At 52.5% G+C, this 21,909-nt stretch overlaps 1 protein-coding gene and 1 non-coding gene across 8 annotated transcripts in view; one reads left to right on the forward strand and one right to left on the reverse strand.

The window, feature by feature from the left end:
• The window catches only part of CTIF (cap binding complex dependent translation initiation factor), a 282,841-nt gene that overhangs the window by 127,924 nt on the left and 133,008 nt on the right, over positions 1-21,909 (forward strand). The gene's annotated exons all lie outside the window — the stretch shown is intronic.
• Positions 11,326-11,398, reverse strand: TRNAA-AGC (transfer RNA alanine (anticodon AGC)). The gene has a single exon. It is a non-coding gene; the product is annotated as a tRNA-Ala (tRNA).

Consider the following 21,909-nt stretch of genomic DNA (forward strand, 5'->3'; position numbering starts at 1 on the left):
CCTCTCCCCTCTGACCAAGAACGAGGGCTCCCACCCACCCGCAATGGTAGGCTGGTTCTAGAAAGCCTCATATGAAGTACAGGCCGTCCCTGCCTCTGGCCAGTTTGCGTTTCAATAATGCACGCATTCTGCAGTTCCTGAAAACCATTTGTGCAGAACTTCTGGTGGCTTTAATCTCCTTACTTAGGAGTTCCTACTCATTTCTGGAAATGTTGAAATAGGCAAGGATGCCTTTTAGGGCAGGCGGGGCAGGTTTTCCTGCATCACACTTTGCACCCAAGTGATAAAGGGCAGCTCCCGAAAGAGCCAGCCGTGGCTGGCTCGCCGAGGGCTGTTCTCTGCAGCTCTGTCAGCTGCTCCTCCTCGGAGGAACTTAAAGCCCTGAAGGACAGGAACTCTGGGTACATTCTATTACCTGGAAATGCGGCATTGCCAGCTGATCACTGGCAAGGATTCATCCTGTTGACGAGCTGTCACCTCGGGCTGCCATGTGCAGGATAAAGCTGGGGCTGGTGGCACAAAAAGGGTCAGATTAGGGCAAGCTCAGGAGTAGGGGACACCAAGAGTGGGACCAGCTGGAGAGAACACCGGCCACCTGACTGCCTCACCCGAGTGCCCAGCGTGAGGAACAGGCAGTGTTGGGCAGTGGAGCAAAAGTTGAAATCTCTCCCTGCGCATCCGTCTTGGAGATCACCTAGGCAGCATGCGAAACCATGAGGAAAGCATTCTAAATACATCGTGCTCAACCAGGAAACTAAGCCCCCCAGCCCCCCGCCTGCACCCAGGACCGCGCAGTGAATCTGGTGACAGAGCTGGGGGTCAGGTTCCGTGGGCCACTGCCGTTCCCAAATGCACTGCAGTTTCGTTTCTGATGAATTCTAATGATGGGTCCTTGCATGAGGCTCACAGGACATCTGGTTAATAATTCATTCTCGAGTTTCACTAGGGATCAGCATCAGTAGGTGTCTTTGAAAAGGCTTCATCACTGAAGTGTCTGAACATAAAATGTTCAGTAGAAAGGAAATTAGGAAAAAGAAGAAAGGAAAGGAAATCACAGTCAGAGCTGCCTCTCCACCCCTGCCCCCGATGCAAGCTCGAAAGGCAAGGCTGCGTAAGCTGCTAAGGGCAGCTCCCGGAGGCCAAGCGCTCCCGGGGGCCCCCTTCTCAGCCCGACCAGGTCCAAGGCGCAGAAAGATGGAGGGCCTTGTACAGAAGGACGCAGCGGACACCAGGGGCCTTGATAACCAGGGATTTTCTGCTGCATCCCCTGGATGCCCCACATGGGTCACTGCGTCACGTCCTCTTGCCAGTCTCTTCTAAATGCTGTGTATTGGGCAGGACTGTGAGTCCCTTTTTAGCCCCTAAAGATGGCTTTTCAGAACTTGTACGTGGACTAGCCCTGCCATGAGCCAGGACGGCCGTTTTGTGCAAGTTAGAGAGCGGCATTCCTTCCTCTGCACACACGACAACCTCTACCTAAACGTCTCAAAAATGGCTCAGATTGACGATGACGGAGAGGACCGTCTCCTAGAGTTGTGCAAGGTGCATGTGAGCAGCAGCTGTTCCTTATTTTAAGCAAGTTTCACACCCAGAAACTTGAGTTGAACACCTAGGCCACTAATTCATTTCACAGAAAGCCAGCCTTTGAGTTGAGAACGTTCCCAGCTAAAGGGAACCTCCCTTGGAGAGAAATATCTAACGGTAGGGAAGGCAGAGTGACTCACTCTGCTGCTTCAGGAGGAAGGAGTCGTGGCCATCGAGTGTTCCAGGATGCTATAGTGTTGGTCCTGAGAGTACCTTCAGGTCATCTAGTCCAGCTCCTTTCATCTTGCAGTTGGGAAAACTGAGGCCCAGACAGATGTCCCTGCCCTGAGCACAGAGTTCTGCTCCCTCCCAGTATAGAGTCGATGAGCCGAGTCCTGGAGACTGTTGCTGGTCAGGGGTCCTCGTGACGGGGAGAGAGAGCCCTGCAGACCAGGAGGGGCTGAGCGCGGAGGTGATCTGCAGAGCAGCCAGGTTCACCAGATGCTTCCAAGCCCTGAGCGAGACACCCTGGTGGAACTCCTTGTTCACCTGCCCTGGCCAAAGGTCATCCACTCAGCATGAAGACTCTTCTTATGGAAACGTCAGTGATACTTGATAATGCGTGTCAGTAGTATGTGATTCTTTGTAAGGTATTTGTTGCAAAGACCCTCAGCAAAGTTGACCATAAGAAGCAGACATTCTGAAAACAGAAGAATCTTCGTAGTGCCAGCCTGTACACCCCACCTGGCCCAGCCAAGGGATGGTGACTGGTCAGGGACTACTCACATGAGGGGCAGCTGTTCGTCTTCTACCCGTCCCAGTGCTTACACACACACACACACACACACACACACACACACACACAAACAATTCTCAACATGCTAAAAATGTTGGGAACAGCTCATTCCAGTACTTGACCTTTAGGGCAGCTCAGTGGCCTCTGGATCATTATTTGGCTTCAAAGGGTACCCTCCAGGTCAAAGCAGAAACATTTGCTTGGCAACAAAAGAGAAGATGTTCCTTTATGTGGCCCTTCCTGGCGGCAAGAAAAGGGACATTGTTCCAGTAGGCTGGTGTGTGGTGTGGTCAAGGAAATGCATCACGCCCCCTCAGCGAGGTCCTTTCAGGACACCCTGAAGGGCGGCAGCACCGGCGGCCGGCCACGTGGGTCAGGCTGGCTGCTCAGGTTGGGCAGGATGTCCAAGCACTGGAGGAGGAAACCTGACCGGTGAAAGATAGAGGGTCAAGCAAACCGACCCAGTGGACGGGGGGCCGGGGAGGAACCTTGCTAGATCATCGGGGAAACTGGGCAGGGGGACCTCTCTGTGCTGCAAGAAGAGATGACTCAGACCTCGGGGCAAAGACTCAAAAGTTAGTCGCTAAGGAGAACAGCATCAGTGTGGTGTGAGACTGCGGCCCCCTCTCCATAAAGCTGAGAAGACCTTTTTTCAAGATCTTTGAAATGAGGTGCTATGTACCCCCCTTTCAGACCCTGCTGCCTGTTAGAATTAGTTGGGGAGCTCTTAAAAGGTACCCATGCCTGGACCCACCACAGACAAATCAGAATCTCTGGGCGACAAGACCTGGGCATCAGTTATATTTGCAGCGGCCTGGGTAAATCTGCCACACAGCCAGCCAGGAGGTCTGTGCCCTAAGGTGTTGAGGATTTATCCCATTTCCCCCTGCTGTAAGGTGTTTGCGTCGTAGACAAGTAAGAGGTTAGCCAGGGCTTGCTCCAAACTTATAAAACATTAGTGCGGTGACCTCTGCCTTCCTGGTATTAATCACACTCAGCCTTGCATAATGTTCATTTATCTTCTATCTGTCCTATGAGGGTGTGGGATTCCTCCAGAGCGGGGACCGTGTCGCATTTGCAGTTGTATTTCTCACATGTGATGCTCTGTCCTCCGTCCCAACCCCCATCCTTCACCAAAGCCAGTCCATGTGAGTCTTAAATGTCTGTAGACTATCCTCATCCATCCCTCCGCCACTTCCCTAATTCCTACATCGGCCATTGTGACAGCCCCTGAAACCCGTGCCCCACGTCACCTCCAGCATGACGTCCCTTTGACGCATCTAGCTATTTTACTGCATGCTTAAGCCTTTCCCAGCCTCCCCATCACACGTAGGTTCAAGCTTCTGCCATGTGAGGCCGCCCCAGCCCAGCCCCTGCTCTCCTTTCAGCCTCAGGTCCTACGTTTTCCCCACCATGCACTCTGTGTAACAGCCGCATTGGACTGGTTCTGGGGTCCTGAGTGTGGAAGGGCCAGCCCCTGCCTTTGCCTGGCTGATCTGCTATGAGCCCGTGCCTGGCGTGGGGGGGGCGGTGGTAGTAAGTAGACCGTGAACAGGTAGTGAACACCCTCCCAGCAGCCCTGGTGCTCACTGCACCGTGCGCGGGACCCGACAGACAGCCTCTAGGAGCCACCATGGGATTCTGCACTGCCCCACCCCCTCCAAGCTGGAGGGCCTTGACCAAGATCCTTGAGTTCTCCGTTTCCTCATAACTAGGCTGCGGGTAATAAGGTCTGCGCCCTGCCTGCCGCCCTCTTGGAAGGCTGTTGTGGGAATCCAGCACAGTGATCACGGGGGAGCTGCTTTGAACACCGCGAGGCATGAGTCAGATGCAAGGGCTTCCACAAGGGCCTCAGGAAATGGGCGTTGCACATGGCGGCTCCCGGAGGCCCGCTGGGAGTCGCCTTCTGAGTAACGCTGCGCACGTGCTTGGGAGCAGGGCAGCGTGGAGGTGGCGACGCCGGCCTCTTCCCTCGGTGTTTTTATAAAGGGAATCGAGTGAAGGAAATGTCTCGGAGTAGACAATCTTCCTAACCTCCCCCGAAATAACTTCAGTGGAAACAATTGTGGTAACGTCCACTCTGCAGCCATTGTTCCCGCAGTGGGAACCAGCTCCCGGTCTTGCCAGCTCAACTGGGAATCAGCCTGACTTCCAGGGGCCTGGAAACAAAGGATTGTGCTCGGGGGCCCCTCTGGGTCTTCGCAGCCCGCTGGAGCTGAAGACAATCCCAGGGTCTGTGTACAGCTGGGCTCTTCCTCTCGGCTCCCCTCTGGGAGTCTTGTTTGCTGGACACCTTTGTATTTTCCCATAGGTAACTTTTTGGGGGGCTTTACCGGAGGAGCTTATTGTGACAATGCCTGGGGTTCTAGCTTTCCGTTCAGTCCCGGCGTCCCAGACTTGAGACCTCAGAACGCTCGGTGGCTCTTTTCCACCCCCACCAGATGTAACCAGCCCCTTCCCCTGAAAGGTCGTCCTTGATGCTCCATGCTTCCCTTCTCACAAGTGCTCCTCTCCCCAGGCCTGGGTTTTAGCTCCTTGTCTAGTCTTCCTGCCTCCCGCTTGCTTCTCTTACTGATCTGTCTCTTCCGAGAAATGGTCTGAGCGCCTTTGCCCAGTCCCCTCTCCAGTCACCTCCATCCACGACTCCAGAGGCAACACGCAGCTCACCACTGGCTTGTGAGACAAAATCTGAAGCCCTTGGCAGGACACTCAGCATCTCTGGAATCTTCCTTCATAACCCCATCCATTCCATTGTCATCCACCACCCTCTAATTGTTGCCTCCAATTCTCCAGGACAGCCCTGTGTTCTTGTCATTTTATCCTTTTCAAAAATCTTGGCTTGTTAATTGTGTGACTAAGAATGATTTAATTTTCTGCTTTTGTAAAAAACCACTTTGAACCCTCATCCTTACTTCTGGCTCACCACACAGAAGGACCAGCTTCCTCCTGGCTTCTGTACACCGAGTCCTCCCATCTCTCTGCCTCTAATCTCCTGTCCCTCAGAATCTCGTTTCTCCCTTCCTCTAAGAAGTGTTCACGGGCTACTCTGCGAGGAGGTGCTGGAGGCGGTTCTTTCTCAGAACGTGGCCCCCACAGCAGCAGTCCTCAGACTTCACGTGCAAACATACAACACACAGATTCTGATTCATTAGGACTGGGATGAGGCTCTGATTCCTGCATCCCTAACCAGCTCCCAGGTGACGCTGATGCTGTTGGCCCATGGACCACACTTGGAGCAGCAGGACATTATAACCATGCTTCCCAAATTTCACTGCACATTGGAGTCTCCTTAAAGGAGACCCATGCCAGTCTTCTACCCTCAGACGTTCTGTTTTTGTTGGCATGGAATACATCCGAGGCGTTGGGATTTTTTAAATCTCTCCAGGTGATTGTGTGCAGTGCAGTGCGGGAACCACTGCCTGACTGCATGGCACGGATATGGCTAAGTTTCATCAGTGTTCACCTTGTCTCCCTACACAGACTGCAATCCCTTCTAAGGCAGGACTTCATCGTGGGTTTTTTTGAGGATTAATTGATTGACTGATAATTGAATCAGGCCATTAGGGCTTTTTTTTTTGGATGATCAACCAGTGTTAATAGAGTGCATATTGCCAGTAGGAAGTCATAAGAGATGTCAAGATGGAAACGAAAATGAGAAGAAGTCTTGGATCTTGCCAGAGCGTGGTGAAACCTGCATGGCAGCAGCTTAGGCAGAAGGTGACTGCCGGGGTGGTGTGGTTTCAAGGGCTCTGGACATGTTCCCCCTGCCGCCCATCCCCATCCCCATCCCCATCCCTGAGGGGGAAAAACAAGTTCTACCTCCCTGGCTTGCGTATTCCAAAAACACTGCCACTAATTTTTGTGTGTCTCTTTTAGTTTAAGGCAGTGGTTGTTAACCTGACCGTTCTTTAGAATCACCTGAAGAGCTTTTAAAAACCCCATTTCCTGGGCTGCACCCTGACCACGTGCATCAGAGCTTCTGGAGTGGGGCCTGGGAATCGGGTTTTAAACCTCCCCGGGGGCTGTCAGTGAGCCTCCAGGGCTGAGAGCCACCGACATAGGGTTATTATTAATTGAAATGTAGTTACAATCCGTTTATTCTCCCACTGGGTGGTGGGGGGATTGAGTTTGTCAAAGCCTCCTTGAAAGCAGGTCCTGATAGCAGTAGGGGGAGATGTGAGGATACTGGGCACCTCTCAGGCAATCACCGCTGCATCATGGGAAGGGTACAGAGAGCGAAGACACACTGCTGCAAAGTGCGCTTGGCCTCCCAACATTTCTCTAGAGCAGTGTCGGCAAATCATGGCCCGTGGGCCAAATCCAGCCCCCCACCGGATTCTATCAATAAAGTTTTATTAGAACACAGCCACACTTCTGTGGCTGCTTCTGCTGTGGAGTTAAGTAGTTGTGACAAAGATTACATGGTCTGCAGAGCTTAAAATATTTATGATCTGGCTGTTCACAGAAGTTTGCCTTGCTCTAGAGATATGACCCTGCATGTCCTCCCTCACTGCAGTTTATGCATCAACACAAATGCTGGGACTTTTTCAAACCACTTAGACTCTTTGTAATTTTGTAGTTACGCTTAAAGCCAGCGGAGTGTCCTGATAGATGTGCTGAGAAGAAGTCCTGGTTGGGCTAAGATATGGCTCCCTTCTCTCAGCCCTGGCCCCAAGCAGCCTCTTTGGGTTACCCCAGTGGGCCATGCAGATGTCGCTGTCTTCCCTATGGGCTGTGAGGTGGGGGGGCTGGGAGGCCCCACATCAAAACCTGATAGATTAAAGAGATTGGGCAGACTGGGCTAGGAATGGACACCTTTCCTGTCGGAGGAGAATGGAGGCAGAGCAGGGAGGAGGCCTGTAGGAGCCAGACGCTCTGGAGATGGAAGGAGGGAGGGGATGAGACCTCGGCTCGACCAGAGCCCACGCTTCAAAGTCCTGTGCCCAGGCGCTCGCGTTCCCCTCCATTCCTTCTTTAGCCACTGCTGTGCCCCTGAAAGTAGGTCAAATCACTGTCTGCTATGGCGACTTGGAGGGAAATAGATACCAACTGGGTCATCAGAGCTGCTGGTGCCTGGTGAGAAGGCCGAAAGCAATGGCTGCCCAATTTAAGACAGCCCATAAAGACTTTCATGTGGCAGGGAATCCTTAATGGCCCACATCCACACAACAAAAGTTCAGCCCTGCTTTCTGGGAATGGAACAAGTAATTGAATTTCTGAAATGGTACATTTCCTGTAGTCAGAGAGAGGTACAATCCGTGTCCTTAAAAGATTCACTTAAAAAATTAATAAATTGGAGGCAATTATTTCTTTTACCAAAGATATTTGCAATAGGACTTAAAATTTCCTAGTATAGTTAAAACACAGTTCTGGACAGAAAATTTCTTGTGTGCCAGCAGCTTTTCAGGAACTCATTTCTATCTACTGATTTCCTGTCTTTCTTAATTGGAAACCTCCGTAAGATCATGTTCTTTATGCTTTGTAATTTTTGACAAGACACTTGTCAGGGACGTCCATTATTTTTGCATGACACTGAGCGTATTAATCTTTAACTTGGCAGCATCGCTGTTAGTGACTTAATTTGGAAGGAGGGGGAGGCAGGAAGCAAGGTACCCAAGCATAGTCCACTGACAGCCACCCTGTGAATTTATACTTCCAATCTTGAGACGGTCTGCAGAGTGAATCCAGGGAAAGCCATGAGTGGGTCATCCACTTCTATGGCTTGTTGAAAACCATGCTTCATTCATTCATTTTTCTCATTCCATCAGCCAATGCTTGGTGAGTACCTGCTCTGTGATGTTGCTGTGCAAGTCCACTGTGATGGCACCTGGGGATCTGTTGCCAAAGACTGCAACCCCCTGATGTCTGGATCAGCCCTTCCTGCGACGGGTGCTGGGTCTCAGACCTGCAGCTCTTATGGGCGATGTGTTACGGTTCCATCCCTAGCCTCTGAGTTAATGTCCCAGCTCCAGTGCACACTCACTGTGTTTCCTTAGGTCTGCTATCAATCTATTTCATTTTCCTCTCCTGTAGAGAATAATAATAGTGCCTCCCTCTCAGGGTTGTTGTGAGGTTTAAATTAGTTGATACATGTAAAACTCTGAACTCTGCCTGCCTCCGTAAGTGACAGACACTGTTATTATCATTGTCATAGCTCCTTGCAGACATAATTTAGTTCCTTCTATGGTAAGAAGATTTTTTGAATACCTTCCAGAAAAACGGAATTGCTCGCTCAGTGGAAGGCAGCATATTTCTCGGGCAGGACTGGAGGGGAAGGAAAGACTTCGCAGGCTTGCTTCCCCCCATTGTTGGGCCAGCTCGTCCACATGGGACTCAGCTAAGGATGCCCTCGCCTCACTATCTCCTTTATCTTCTTGCCACCCTGAGCTGGCCTAGGAGGTAGCCGGTAGAACCTGCTGTAAACAGCCAAGGAGGGTAAAGGCAGGTTTTCCCAAGAGTCCAACCTACCTCCCACACGTTCTTCCCCAACCGTCAATGTCATCGGTCAAGTGGAAGATTCTTGTTGCACATCTGCAACATGTAAGATGGTATTTTGGAGGTGAAATTAAAGGCTCTGACAAGGAAGGTAGGGTCCTGAGGCCTCCCCAGAGTCTCCTGCCTTTGTCTGGGCTGTGGTCCCAGCTTTCATCTAGAATTCCCCTCCCCCCGCCCCCCAGGGCTTTCACACCAGGCAAAGAACACACATCCAGGGCAGAAATCAGTGACCGTCCCCAGAAGGGACCATTGAATGGGACCTCCCTGTCGGTGCCTGACTCCCAGTCACAGTGTGAGCCAGCTTACCTTAAAACTGCCTTGGGCAGGAGAAGCCTTGTTTTGAATCCCTGAGGAGACCGTGCCTACCTCCTTGGACTCTGCCACCGGGTCACTCCTCAGCCCCAGCAGAGTGGAACTCCTGGTCTCACCTGCCTGGTCTCTGTTAAGCTGAGTGATGTCCCCAGACCATACTCCTCCCTCTGTAGGATGGCATCTCTCAGCCCGTCTGGCTAAGCTCTGAGGACCTAGGGTCCCCTTGGACCCTTCTCTTTGTGGGCTGGCCTGGGCATCAGCACTTCCCCATTTGAGTCCAGCAAACTTATATTCCAGGACTAATCAGGTGTGCTCCTTACATCATCTCAGTTGATTTCCAGCACCTCATTTAATCCTCATGACAGAAGCAGGTTTAAGTTCTCTGTTTTAGAGCAGAAGAGACTGAGGCTCAGAGAAGGGAAGTGAACAGTCCTACTGCCTGGCGGGACTTGCCTCTGGCCTTGCATGTAGGGCTGGCTTCCTTGACAACAATGAGACACTTGTTACAACCTAGAAGGCTGTGGAGTTGATTGGGGCGGGGGAGGTGCCGAGCATCCCCGGTGTTGTTCTAGTGCAGGTCAGGGAGTGAGCACCTTGGTGCTCAGGGGGCTTGCAGTGTAACCAAGGACTAGGGGGATCTGTGCCTTCAATAGCATTTCCATTTCGCTGCAGGAAAGTTGCAGTCACGAAGCACTGAGCCTCATGGTTGCTGTTGAGGGCCAATGAGGCGGTGGAGCATCCTGGCTTCTTGCAACACGGGAGATTATGCCTGGTTGAGGGCCACAGTCTGTAGGCCCTGGGCCCCTGGGTCACCTGTGAATGCTGCTAGTCCACAGTGGATAGACTGGGGATGGCCCAGCTCTGGTCCATGCAGGGCTGTCAGTCATCTTAAGTTTTCATCTAACAAGTAACTATGGAGGACTGTGGTATCCAGGGCACTATGGGGCCTACAGAACGTGTAGGAAGCATGGCCCCTGAGCCCCTGAAAGTTTATAGCATGGTTGGGGAGGCAAGATTGTAAGCAACTACCTAGTTTATTTAGACACCAGGACGGCATGCTGTTCAATGTACCATGTGACCAAATGAGTTAATTCACGTGGGAATTAGTGTCAGTTTTGTAGGACAAGGGCATTGATGCCAATGGCAAAAGCTAGACAGGATTTCAAGGGTGAACAAGCTGGGGAAGGCGTTCAGGCTGAGGGAAAAGCCGGGATGAGGAATGTGTGTTGGGGGGTGAGGTGGCAGCACACGGGGACAGGGAGGAGAGGACAGCCCTTAGAGACCAGGGGCTGTTCTCAGGTCGAGCTGCAACCCCCAGGGCAGGAGCCAGATCTCCAGGTCCCCAGCCACTGCTTCTTCTGCCGCATTTCCATAAATAAATGCTTAAAGCTGTTCCCGAGGCCAGTGGTGGGGATGAGGGGTGGGGGAGGCGGAGGTTAAAGCTTTCCCACCAGGTGAGGTCCTGAGATCTGACACAGGAGAGGGGCAATGAACCTGAAGAATCACTTCTTCCACATAAGTGGTTGGAAAGGTTGTGATGAAGCCATGAATACTGGTCATGCCCTTACGTCCTGGGTCTTGGTCAGTCGCCCAGCCCCCCAGCCCCGGATCTGACCCCTTGGGCCCCGCTGGTGCAAGCCGGGGATGAACACAGAGCCCAGACCGTGTGGTCGTCCAGGGCAACTCTATTCCCAAAGGTCAACATTGTGGGGAATTGCGCCATCCTTTAAAAAAAAAAAAGAAAGAAAGAAAGAAATTAAGGGGGGAGGGCATAGCTCAGTTGTAGAGCACATGCTTAGCGTATACGACGTCCTGGGTTCAATCCCCAGCACCTCCACAGAAAAAAGGAAAAAAGAAAAGAAAAGAGATTAAGAAAGATGCAAAACTCACCCCTGAAAACCTCATGGACACAAAACTAATTGTATTGCCTTTGTGTCAATGGCCAAAGGAGGGTAGGATGGTGGCCCAGGACATGGAGGGTCAATGAGCAAATGACTGGAAAATCCTGTGTTCACTTCAAAAACAAAACCAAACAAAAACTGATTATGGCTTGATTAAATACCATTAGCAAAAAGAGGAAATGTTTAGATTCCATGAGACCCTGACGTTTTTTTTTCCTCTTATTTTTTTTAATTTCAGGGGGTGGTAATTAGGTTTATTTTTTTTTAATTCATTTTTTGTTTGTTTGCTTAATTTGTTGGAGGCACTGGGGATTGAACCCAGGACCTCATGCATGCTAAGCATGTGCTCTACCACTGAGCTATGCCCTCCCCCCACCACGAGTCCCTGACTTTCATACTGAGAAGGCAATGGTCGCTACTGAGGTCCATGACTTAGGCCAATGCAGGTAAGCCAGAGGTTTTTCCGCTGGTCTTTGGCAAAATGAGAAAAATGATAAGTTCACATTTTGCTTGGGGATTAGGCCCAAGTGAACATGATCATTTATAAACAAAATTGCTCTTGAAAGCCCCTTAAATTGCCCATGAAGTTCAGAATGCTTGGTTGGGAGTATATACCCCGGGCAGTGGATGCAGCAATGTATACTGTGTGCTCTCTCGTAGAGGACATGTGTCTCACGTAGTATTTAAGTTTTCTTTCTTTCCAAGTATATGAGGGTGAATTTGAGTAAAGCAGACAAGCACCTGACAGACTCTGAAAAGGGCGTCTGACAGGAGAGTGTGGTGACTTTTTATAGAGTTGAAGTTAATCCCCATAAAGGCCCATCTTTTATTTTAAAATTGTGTCCTTTATGAAATGATGGTGGGAGTGGACAGATGTCATTAGGCAGAGTGAAAAAATAACAACTGCCCATTTTTTAATTTCAAGTTTACTGCTTTCTGAAATTCCAAATGTTGGTTTCAGCCTTGAATTGCTCCTGATCGGTCCACCTGGTCATTCTCATTTGGCACAAATGTCAGTCTCTTAGGCCATTTCTGATCCTCCGCTTGAGAGCATTACTCTCTTTACCCCCAGAGCTCTTGTCTCTGTTTAAATTATCCCTTTCTTTTTAGCTGCATCCTATTGACAATCGCGTCCCCCTTGTAGAGCAGAAGCCCTTAATCTATGGCTCAACCACCAGCCTATCTGCAGCACGTACATTAGCTCCTGGCCCCTTGGAAAGCTCAGTGAAGATGTGCTGGGTGAATGAATTAAAGCGAGATCGGTGCCTGGAGGGAGGGACCACGTTTTAGCCCTCTTGTCTCCAGCACCAGCACTGCCCCTACCCCTGTGGGTTCTCGGTCAGCCTCTCCCTCCCCTCTCTCTCCCTGCACTGCCGTCTGTGTTTTGTCTCAGCCTCTTTGATACCCTGTGAGCCACCCAGAGCCCAGCATCCCTGGCCAGGATGCTCTGACTCAGTGTTTCATTCACCGTTTCTCTCAAGTTGGGAGCAGCTCACCTTCAGAGGATGCAGTCCTGGCCTGGGGTCTTCAGGGTGCTGGGGTGATGTTCTGCCCAGAGTGGGTTCACAGACCCTTCCCTTGGCCTTCAGAACTTCCAGAAGCTCCCTCTCTTCTAGCACCCACTTTGCTGGGGGCCTGCGATGAGATGAGGGGGTGATAAGCAAGGATCTAGACAGGGCTGGGAGTGGGCAGGAGTTGAATAACTGTGTGGAGGAGGCTGAAGTGTTGCAGCAAGCTGCACTTTTGTCCCCGACAGGGTTCTGGACAAAGCCAGGGAGCTCAGGAAGTGGTTGTTTGATGGACACAGAATGGCCACATTCTAGGATGGCACTGCTGGGGGTTTGGGCTGCAGCTTCCCGGCAGGTTCATGAGGGACGTGGATGGGAAGTTAAGAGGCGGCGGGCTTTCCTGGTGCAGGGCCTCCAGGTGCAGATGGGGTGGGCGTCTCGGGCCTGTGATTCCACAGACTGTGCCCGAAAAAGGAAGAGGGGCGTAGGGGTGTGCAGAGGGTGGGGGGAAGGACGGGCAGTGGGGAAATCATCTCTGCCGCCAATCCTATGTCAGATAATCTCACTTATTCCCGTGATAGACCTCTGAAGTTGGTGTAATTCTTTTTTCTTTCTTTTTTTTTGGGGGGGTGGTGGTTTTGTTTTGTTTGTGGGGAGGTATTTTATTTTATCTACTTATTTTTAGTAGAAGTACCAGGACTTCATGCATGCCAAGCATGTGCTCAACCATTTGAGCTATACCCTCCCCCTGAAATTGGTAAAATTCTTATTATTGCCATTTCATAGATGAGGAAAATAGAAGCATAGGTAGGGTGGGTATCTATCCAGGCTCCCACAGTAGGTGGCAGTGATGGCTTTTAAACCAAACCAATTGACTCCGATCCCTGCCAGGCAGCCCCAAGTCTGAGTTGCTTCAAGAACCTGAGGCTGGCTGTGCAGACTCTGGGACGGGCGCCCTGCTGCTCGTAGGTGCTCCTTTGTCATGGCCCCCTTCCCCATCCCCCTGTGTCCTCAGACCAGCCAGCCTTAGCCCAGCAGTGCAGGGGGCAGGAGAGTGATGGACCCATTCACTCACAGGAGGCCTCAGCGGTGTCTCCGCTCAGCCAAACTCACCTCGGGATCTCAGCATCTCTGGTAGAGGTGTTTGGGGCAGTGGTTTCTTCCCCATGGCCCACGGATGCCCTTGCACTTACTGAATCCTGGCTACAGCCAGTCTGTGTAATGAGCCACACCAGAGTGCATTCAGGAGAGGCAAGAGCAAAACCATCAAAACATGCGACCGAGTGACTTCTGCTGAGGCCCTCGCCTTTCTGATTCTGCTTCTGTTAACTTCAGAGCCTGCCAGCAACTAGTTGCTGGGCATCGCTTCCTCCACACGCTCCTTGAACCTTGGGTGTCCCCCATGTGACTTCCCTCGGTCTGGAGTAATGAAATCACTTCTGTGTCTGTCCTCCTGGCAGCCTGTGGCCTGCTTTAGGACACAGGCAGAATCTGGTTTTTCTGTATCCATGACATACAGTGTCGTCACAGCCCGCATTGGGCATCCCCCTGACTGCTGCAGAGTCGTCCCTCCTCTTCCATCCACTGTTGCTTCTGTTCCCAAGATGGTCTTTGAACTTCCCCAGGTACGTAAAACTATTCACAACTCGCCTGCGTCTCAGGACTGTCAATTCTCCTTAGAGACCAGAGTATGAGAATTGCTTTGTCTTCTCTTGGTTTTTCTTTTGTCTTCTCTTCGAAATTGCTTTATGGGCTTTTCCAGGACTTGGGTCTTATCTGTCATGGACACACCATTAGTTAGAGACCAGGATTCAGGCCGCATGTGTCCAGTCCTGCTCATGCAATTTTTCCAGAGGCTGCAGAGCAAACACTGTGCCTTTCCCGTGGCCACTTGGAGCTCTTGCCTTTCTAGAGCATCTTCCTGCCTCTGGTCTGCAGCAGCAGGAAGGTGTTGCCTTTTTCAGGTCAGCAGCCCGTCCAGGAAACGCCCCTCATTAGGGGAATGGGGAGCATCTGTCTGCCTCAGTTCCGTTCTCATGTCCCTATGTCAGTGGGCAGCAGGGACACCACCATGAGCCCAGATGGCCTGCATCCTTCTGGACTCTTGTTCCCGGGCTTGTCACCTAGATGAGACCTTGAGCCACTTAGTCCCATTTGGTCATTGACACAGAGTTACAGTGCATACCCTCCCTACACACACAAACACACACCCTGATTGCAAATGGGAAACTGACAATGGTTGAAAACGCCACAGTGTAGTAATTGTTTCCTCCACATTCTACATCATGTAACATAGAAACAGTTCTCTCACATTTTTCTATTGGTTTATAGGCCTGTCCTTTGCATCAGTGTTCTCACCTATTTTTTCCTGTTCACTCAAAAATCATCAAGGAGATGTAATTTTGTTTGACGTTGCTCCGCAGATCCTCCCTGACATGGCTACGGGCGGGAGGGCGCAGGGCGGTCCCGAGTGCTTTCCAGGACTTCGTGGATATACCAAGATCAGCCGGCACAACACCTGAAGTTGTAGCGTGCTGCATCACTTAGGACTTTTTTGAAACCCAAGTCAAAATATATTTTAAAAGATAAAAAGGGGAATTCATTGGCTCATATCAAAGGAAGGCTTAAGCAGTCATGATGCAGGAGATAGGAAAAGCAAACATTTTCATCCGTATTTTCCACAAGAGGGAGGAGAGGGCTGGATGAGATAACTAACTGCCCAGTGATATCCAAGTTTGGCAGCAGAGCTGGGGCCCAGGTTGCCTAAAGGGTGTGTGAGGTTTATTAGTCAGGACATTTGTCTGTGACAGTGAGACGCCCAACTTGAAAAGGAGGGATGGGTTTTATTAGCTTAATGCATCCAAGGAAGGCCGCAGGTCTGTGCAGACACAGACCCCTGCTGCTGGATGACTGCCGTGGGCTGGCACCCCGAAGACAGCCACGGGCTAAATATTCGTGAGCTAGGCTCCATTAAACCCTGTCCAGAGAGCCTCAGTTAGCCCCCTCTTCTGAAAGAATGTCCAGTTCACCCATGCTTTCAGAGTGGGTGGAGTGTGAGTTCACGTCCAGGGAGCAGGTCGGGGGCGGCTGGAGGGGAGGGGTGGGTGTTGATGGCTCAGAGGCAGCCCCTGCCTCTCTTCCCCGTCTACTTTTATCTGTGTTTTTATATTGGGGTTCCAGCTGAGGTATTGTTTTTAAAAGGGTCTCTGCTGATTAAAACAAAAATAAATTAAAAGAAAAATTAGAAAATCATGAATTTAAACATGGGTTAGCCCACCCGCCCGCCCCCTCCACCCACTTTCTTTCTGAAACAGGTCGGCTTCCCTGAATAGCCGTGCAGCCTAGAGATTCCAGGAATTTTAGAAACATTACCTGTTTGTTTCAGCTTGGACGTGACCCGCACATCCTGCCCACGTGGAGCTTGGTAGGATAACTTCTTAGAAGCTATGAAAAAACATGACGCCAGCAAGAGGAAGGCTCCACTATTGAGACTAACTTATTGTCAGAGGAGCTGTACTTGATATTTTTATGGCCCCTTAAGTTGCCAAGTGTTTGCTGCATACCGTCCGCCCTCGGGATGTCTCCCCAAGTCGGGCTGGAGACGGGGGCCCAGGGAGTCCCAGCTGGCTTAGCCCAAGTCTGTCCTCCCTCTGCGGGGCTCCAGCTCCCTGGGCTTGCCCAGTGGGCACAGCAGAACCAATGTCCAGTTCTTCTGAGCCCCTGTTCACAGGGCTCTCCACTCTGGGTCATCTGGAATTTTCTGGAGAGAAGGAAGCCATTAGTCTCCATGTATTTCAAAGCATTCTTGGGAGTGACAGATGGGGCCAGACACAACCTTGTGAAGCAGAGGAAGGGGCCGTGGTTTCCAGTCTCCAGGAGAGATGGGGGTGGACGGGTGGATCCCTGGAGAGGGCAGGGCTGGGGCCACAGGGATACCTGGTCTCAGGAGACTGGTGTGGGCCCCTCCCACTGCTGCCTCCCCTGGGCCGGATCCTCAGCCCACCTTTCCAGCTCCTGCATCTCCCGGCCGCACCCCCTCCTCCTGCTGCTTGTCCAGGTCTCCCACAGTCCGGAGGGATCTTCGCACAACAGGGAGGGGGATCTCTCATGTTTGTGTGATACGCTCTCCCTTTGCAAAGAGCAGGTGTGTGTGAGAGAGATAACAGACCTCTGAGATAGTCAGGCCTGGATGATTTGGATCTGACCCGGGTCCGGGGTTAGTAGTCAGAGGTCACAGGTCACGGGAATATCAGGGAAATCTCCCTGGAGGGGAAGGTGGGCCTGGGGTTCCGTGAAGCTGCCGGCCGTGGGACGGAGCTCTGTGGGGCACTTCTAAACCTCATCCCGGGGGATTGAAGGGGAACCAGGCACAGCACAGCCTCACCCCAGCATCCTGTGTCGTGACGAGCAGGGTGAGGTTGGTGCCACGGGCCCCACCCCCTCAAGAGAAAGGACCAGAGGCCTGCCGACGGGGCCAGGGCCATGTCAGAGGTCACAGCAAGCTCACACGGGCAAGAACTCTGCAGGGCAGACATGGGAGGGCATCCAAACCAGTGCCTGGTGACACCAGCTCTCCATCCCTGGGCCGGGTGGCCGGCGCCGTGATCAGTGTCGGGGCCGCCCAGCTGTGGCTCCAGCACGAGTCGGGCTTGCCCTCAGCCACGTCCTCACTTTTGGGGACCAAGAGTGCGTGGCTGGGCACCATGGGGTCAGAGGAAGGACAGGAAAGACCCTGCTCATGCACCCCGTGGTTCCACTTCCACATCTCTGCCCTGGCAATGCAGGCCGAGTGACATCACAGTTGGGACCGTGAGCCTGGGAGGCGGCAGACACCGGCTGCTGCCAACTGGTTGGGCGGCCTTGGGTAACTTCCTGGACTTTACTAAGCCTCTCCTTCCTCTTCTGTAAAAATAGGTTGCTACCACAGTGGAATTACCTGGTGAGCATGTAACTCACAAATTCAACTCTAGTTTGGCAAAGGAAATACAGTGAGAAAAATAACCCTTTTTTAGAGCACAGATGATTTTGCCCCCTCTCCCACTTGAATTCATTCCCTGGGGCTGCCGTAACAAAGGGCCAAAAGGCTGTGGCTTAGAACAACAGCAATTTCTTATCTCCTCGTTCTGGAGGCTGGAAGCCCAAAATCGAGGTGTTGGCAGGACCGTGCTCCCTCTGAAGGTGCTGGAGAGGGACTTGCTCCTGGCCTCTCAGCTTCTGGTATCTTCTTGGCTTGTGGAAGCATAACTCCAGTCTTCACATGGTGTTCTTTTTATAAGAACGCCAAGCATATTGCACTAGGGGCCCACCCCGATTCATTATGTCCTCATCTTAACTCATTACATCTGCAACAACCCTGTTTCCAAATCAGGTCATCCCAAGGTACTGGGGCCTAGGACTTCAGTGTGTGACTGGAGTCGGTGTGCAGGGGACATAGTTCAACCCACTACACCACCCAGTGGACCCTGGGCTGAGGGAGAAGGATGCGTGGGGGGGTGACCCTTCCCGCTTTCACCGTCTCCACAGTCCACAGCCGCGGGGTGGGCACATCTCAGCCCCGTGTGAGCAATGCATGCAGATGCGGGACTTCTACGCGGTGAGGCCCCCGAGTGCGTGTGGGCAGCCTCACCTGGCCAGTGGGGGTGGAGGCCCTGACGGACCCTGGCGGTGCTGGGAGCCTGCAGCTCCCCTGGGTCTGCAGGAAAGCAGGTGATGCGGTGAGAGGCGGGGACAGTGGACACACATGGGCCTGGCCCGCCCCGCTCACTGACTTCGGCATCTCAGCCCTGGGGCCCTGTCTGGGGAGTCCGCGAGGTGAAGAGTGTGGGGCGTGTGGCCCCCTGTGAAGCCAGGAGCTCCTCCTGCACCTGCCACTGCCACCACCACTCCCATTGATATTTCTATCCAGAGACCTTATTTAGTGGAAGTTCCACCAAAATTAGGCTCTTGTCCTCTTCTTCCCCCTTTTCCTTTTTGTCTCTCCTTCAGCAGGTACTTAGTTAACACCTCCTTGAGCCACGCACCCTTCCAGTGCTGGGCGTACAGTGGTCCATGAGCCAGGTGGGTCCCTGCCCTCTTGGGACTCACCTTGTTGGGGTGAGGTATGGGACCGAGGGGCTGTCCTCGCAGCAGCCCAGCCTGGGACCCAGGTCGAGGGGGTCACCTGATGGCTGGGGAGCAGCGGTAGCAGCAAGTGCATCTTTCCAGCCTCAAGTCTCCTTCTCTCAGGAAGTCCTCCCTGCTCCCTCCCGTCTCCTGGGCCCTCCAGGTGTGCTGGAGGGTGGGGCTGGGCCAGGAAGCATGGTCCCTGAGCCCCGGACTCCCCTGCCTGCTCTGTAGGAATTTGAATCTCTCATCTCAAATAGACCAGAAGAGTGGTGAAGGCAGAGACCTGGACACCATCCTAAGCTGTTGGTTTGATGGGGGCTGGAAGACCCCTCCAGGCAAAGTGTCTGGAACAGAGCCTGGCATTCCACCATTGGAGCAGCCCCTGTGGATTTACAGCCAAAAAGGTTTTAGAACAGTGCGGGCATGGGGTTGGTAGTGTTCAATCACCAGGGAGAATCAGATGGACTCAGAATATCCTGTGACATCTGGGGTCTGGAAAGACCGCTCTGGGAGTAACGAGCGGGGGTTGCTGAGGGAGCCAGTGAGGAAGGCGACTGGGCGGGCCCAGGGCTGTGGATGCATGGCGGGGGAGTGTATTAGCTTCCTAGGGCTGCCATAACAGAGTGCCACCAACTAGGTGACTTAAAGCAACAGAAATTTGCAGTCTCAAGTTCTAAAGGCTGGAAGTCTGCAGTCAAGGTGTCTTCAGGGCCGCACTCCCTCTGGAACCTCTAGGGAAGGATCCTTGCCTCTCCTGGCTTCTGGTGGCTGCCAGCAATCTGTGCCTTTCCTTGGCTTGAAGCCGCATCGCTGCAAACACTGCCTCCATTTGTACATGGCCTTCTTCCTTGTGTCTCTGTGTCCAAATTTCCTTCTTTTTACAAGGACATCAGTCACTGGATTTAGGGCATGACATCTGAACTTGATCATATGCACAAAGACCCTATTTCCAAGTCAGGTCACCTCCACAGGGACTCAGGGTTAGGACTCCAGCTGATCTTTTGGGGGCTCACAGTTCTACTCACTGCAGAGGTGAAGAGGACTATATAGATGGCACCACGCTAGTTGCTGTGGTCAGGAGCACCCGCCCTGGTCCTCGGAGCACCCCGGTGCCTCCGTCTCCTCCCACGGTGCCAAGCGTGTCTCCACTCACTCCGCTCATGACGCTGGCGTTGTTGGCCTGCAGGTTGAGGATATAACACACCTTCTTCTCCCTTGTGCTCCTGTCCCACCCTTACACTCAGCTCAAGTACCACCCCTGGTGAAGGCCTCCCTGACCTCCAACAGAGGTCCTCATTCCTTCCTCGGGGCTGCCGGAGGCACAGCTCTACCATGATGCACGGCATTGTTTGTTTATGTCCGCCTGAGCTCCTGGGGCTGGGACGGGGTCTCTTCGTTCTGGAATTTTCCATCTGATGCACCTGACACATAGTGGGCCTTCAGAGCTGGTTGGGTGAAGAAGAATCAAGGATGGTCAGGTGGGTGGGTGGATTGATGGATGGATGGCAAGGAGCAGAGGGGTCTTCCCTGCCCACCCTCAGCCCCGCTGCTCTCGCCTCTCCATCCTGCCTTGTTCTGCTCTGTAGCGTTTTTCATCGTTTATCAGATTATCTGTCTATTTGTTTGTCATCTCTCTCCTTTCACTGGAAGGTGTGCTCTATAGGAACAAGCTTTTTGCTGTTGCTTTTTCACTACTCTATCTGCAGTTTCTAAAACAACAGTATTTATAGGATGTGTGGGTAGAGGGATGGGTGGCTGGATGTGTGGGGGGAGGGGAGCCTGTGGCTCGGAGGACACACATCACTTTTGTCACAGAGTCGGCCGGTCTCAGCACCACCGGGCACACGTGCTGCCTTGCTCAGTGTGCTTATATTGCCCTCCCTCCCCCTGCCCTCACCCCCAGACCCAAGATATGCTTCTTTGCAGCTGTCATCTCAGGGCAAGGCCCTTGCACTCCCAGCCTGGGACCAGCAGCTCTGCTGCGCCTGCCTTTAATCCTCCGTAAACACCTACTGTCCCAGGCAGCGAGGTGTTAGCCTCAGACGGCCCCGGAAGGGGCAGGTTTTACATAACGTGTTTCTACAACCAGAGCAGTGACGCGCTGCCCCACAGTGCTGCATCTTAGACCAGCGCTGACCTCTGGGACAGGGTGTGTGTGTGTGTTTCACGTGTACTCTGCCCAAGCTGCACGCTGAAGGAGTATTGTCTTCCCTCCCTCCCTCCCTCCCTGGAGAGGCTTGGTTTATATCATCTACTTGTCTCCCAGGGCCACTTAGTTACTGAAAGTGGTCAGAGGTTAGACAGAGCGAGGACTACAGCCAGGTCTCAGAGCTGAAGGGAGAACGGTCCCCGTGCGGGGAGTCTAGTGGAGAAAGAGCAGGCAGGGCCTGAGTGGTCCAGGGTGATGCTGCAGAAGCTTACCTGACGGTGGCTGACAAAACACACGAACCAACTGAGGCGCATAGAGGTCAGGTCATCTACTCAAAGTCATAATCATCAAGAGGAAGAGGCAGGAGCTGACCGTTCCGTGTAGCTCCAGAGCCCAGGCCTTTAACTACTATGATGTTTTCTCTACGTACACACATACATGTATAGTCATTTGGAGGAGGTGGGTGGATGGACACAGAGGTCACAGCAGTGGCTTCATTAGAAGCCCCAAGCGGTCCCGCATGCCTACGGGGCCACACTGAGTCCGGGCAGAGAGCTGGGACTCCCTGCCGAGGGTGGATCACAAGGGTACCTCCCCACCATGGCTGCCATGTGTGGGGGAGGAGGCCAGGATGCAGGTCAGAGCCCAGGACTCTTGTGGTGGGGACAGGGGAAGCCGACACCTTCTGGGCTCATGGAAGGCCAAGCCTTGGGGACAGCTCCCTCAGTCCGGCCTCCAATCCAGCTTCCTTCCATTGTCTCCGCAGGGCACGCCCAGTGTGTTCCTGCAGTGACCTGAGGCCAGGAGGGAGGGAAGGGGCCAGCCCAGAGCTGAGTCGGGGTGGGAGAGGGGAAATGAGAGGGGAAGACTTGGTGTTTTTCCTTGTTTGTGTTTTGTATTAAAGAAAGCAAATAATATCCTTTGAGAAAACCATTAAACAAAGCACATCCTAAGTCTGCAGAGACCCATTGTGATGCCTGAACCCGGAATTCATTCATGCTTTCTTGGCCAGATTGTTGGAGGCAAGACACAGGGTGTGAGGGAAGGGCTAATATTATGAATTTTGAAATGCGCCATTCCCTCCCTGGACTCAATGGAGTCTGGGCCAAGCGTCCAAAA

Source organism: Camelus dromedarius, chromosome 28, assembly GCF_036321535.1.
Source record: "Camelus dromedarius isolate mCamDro1 chromosome 28, mCamDro1.pat, whole genome shotgun sequence".
Taxonomy (NCBI): Eukaryota; Metazoa; Chordata; class Mammalia; order Artiodactyla; family Camelidae; genus Camelus; species Camelus dromedarius.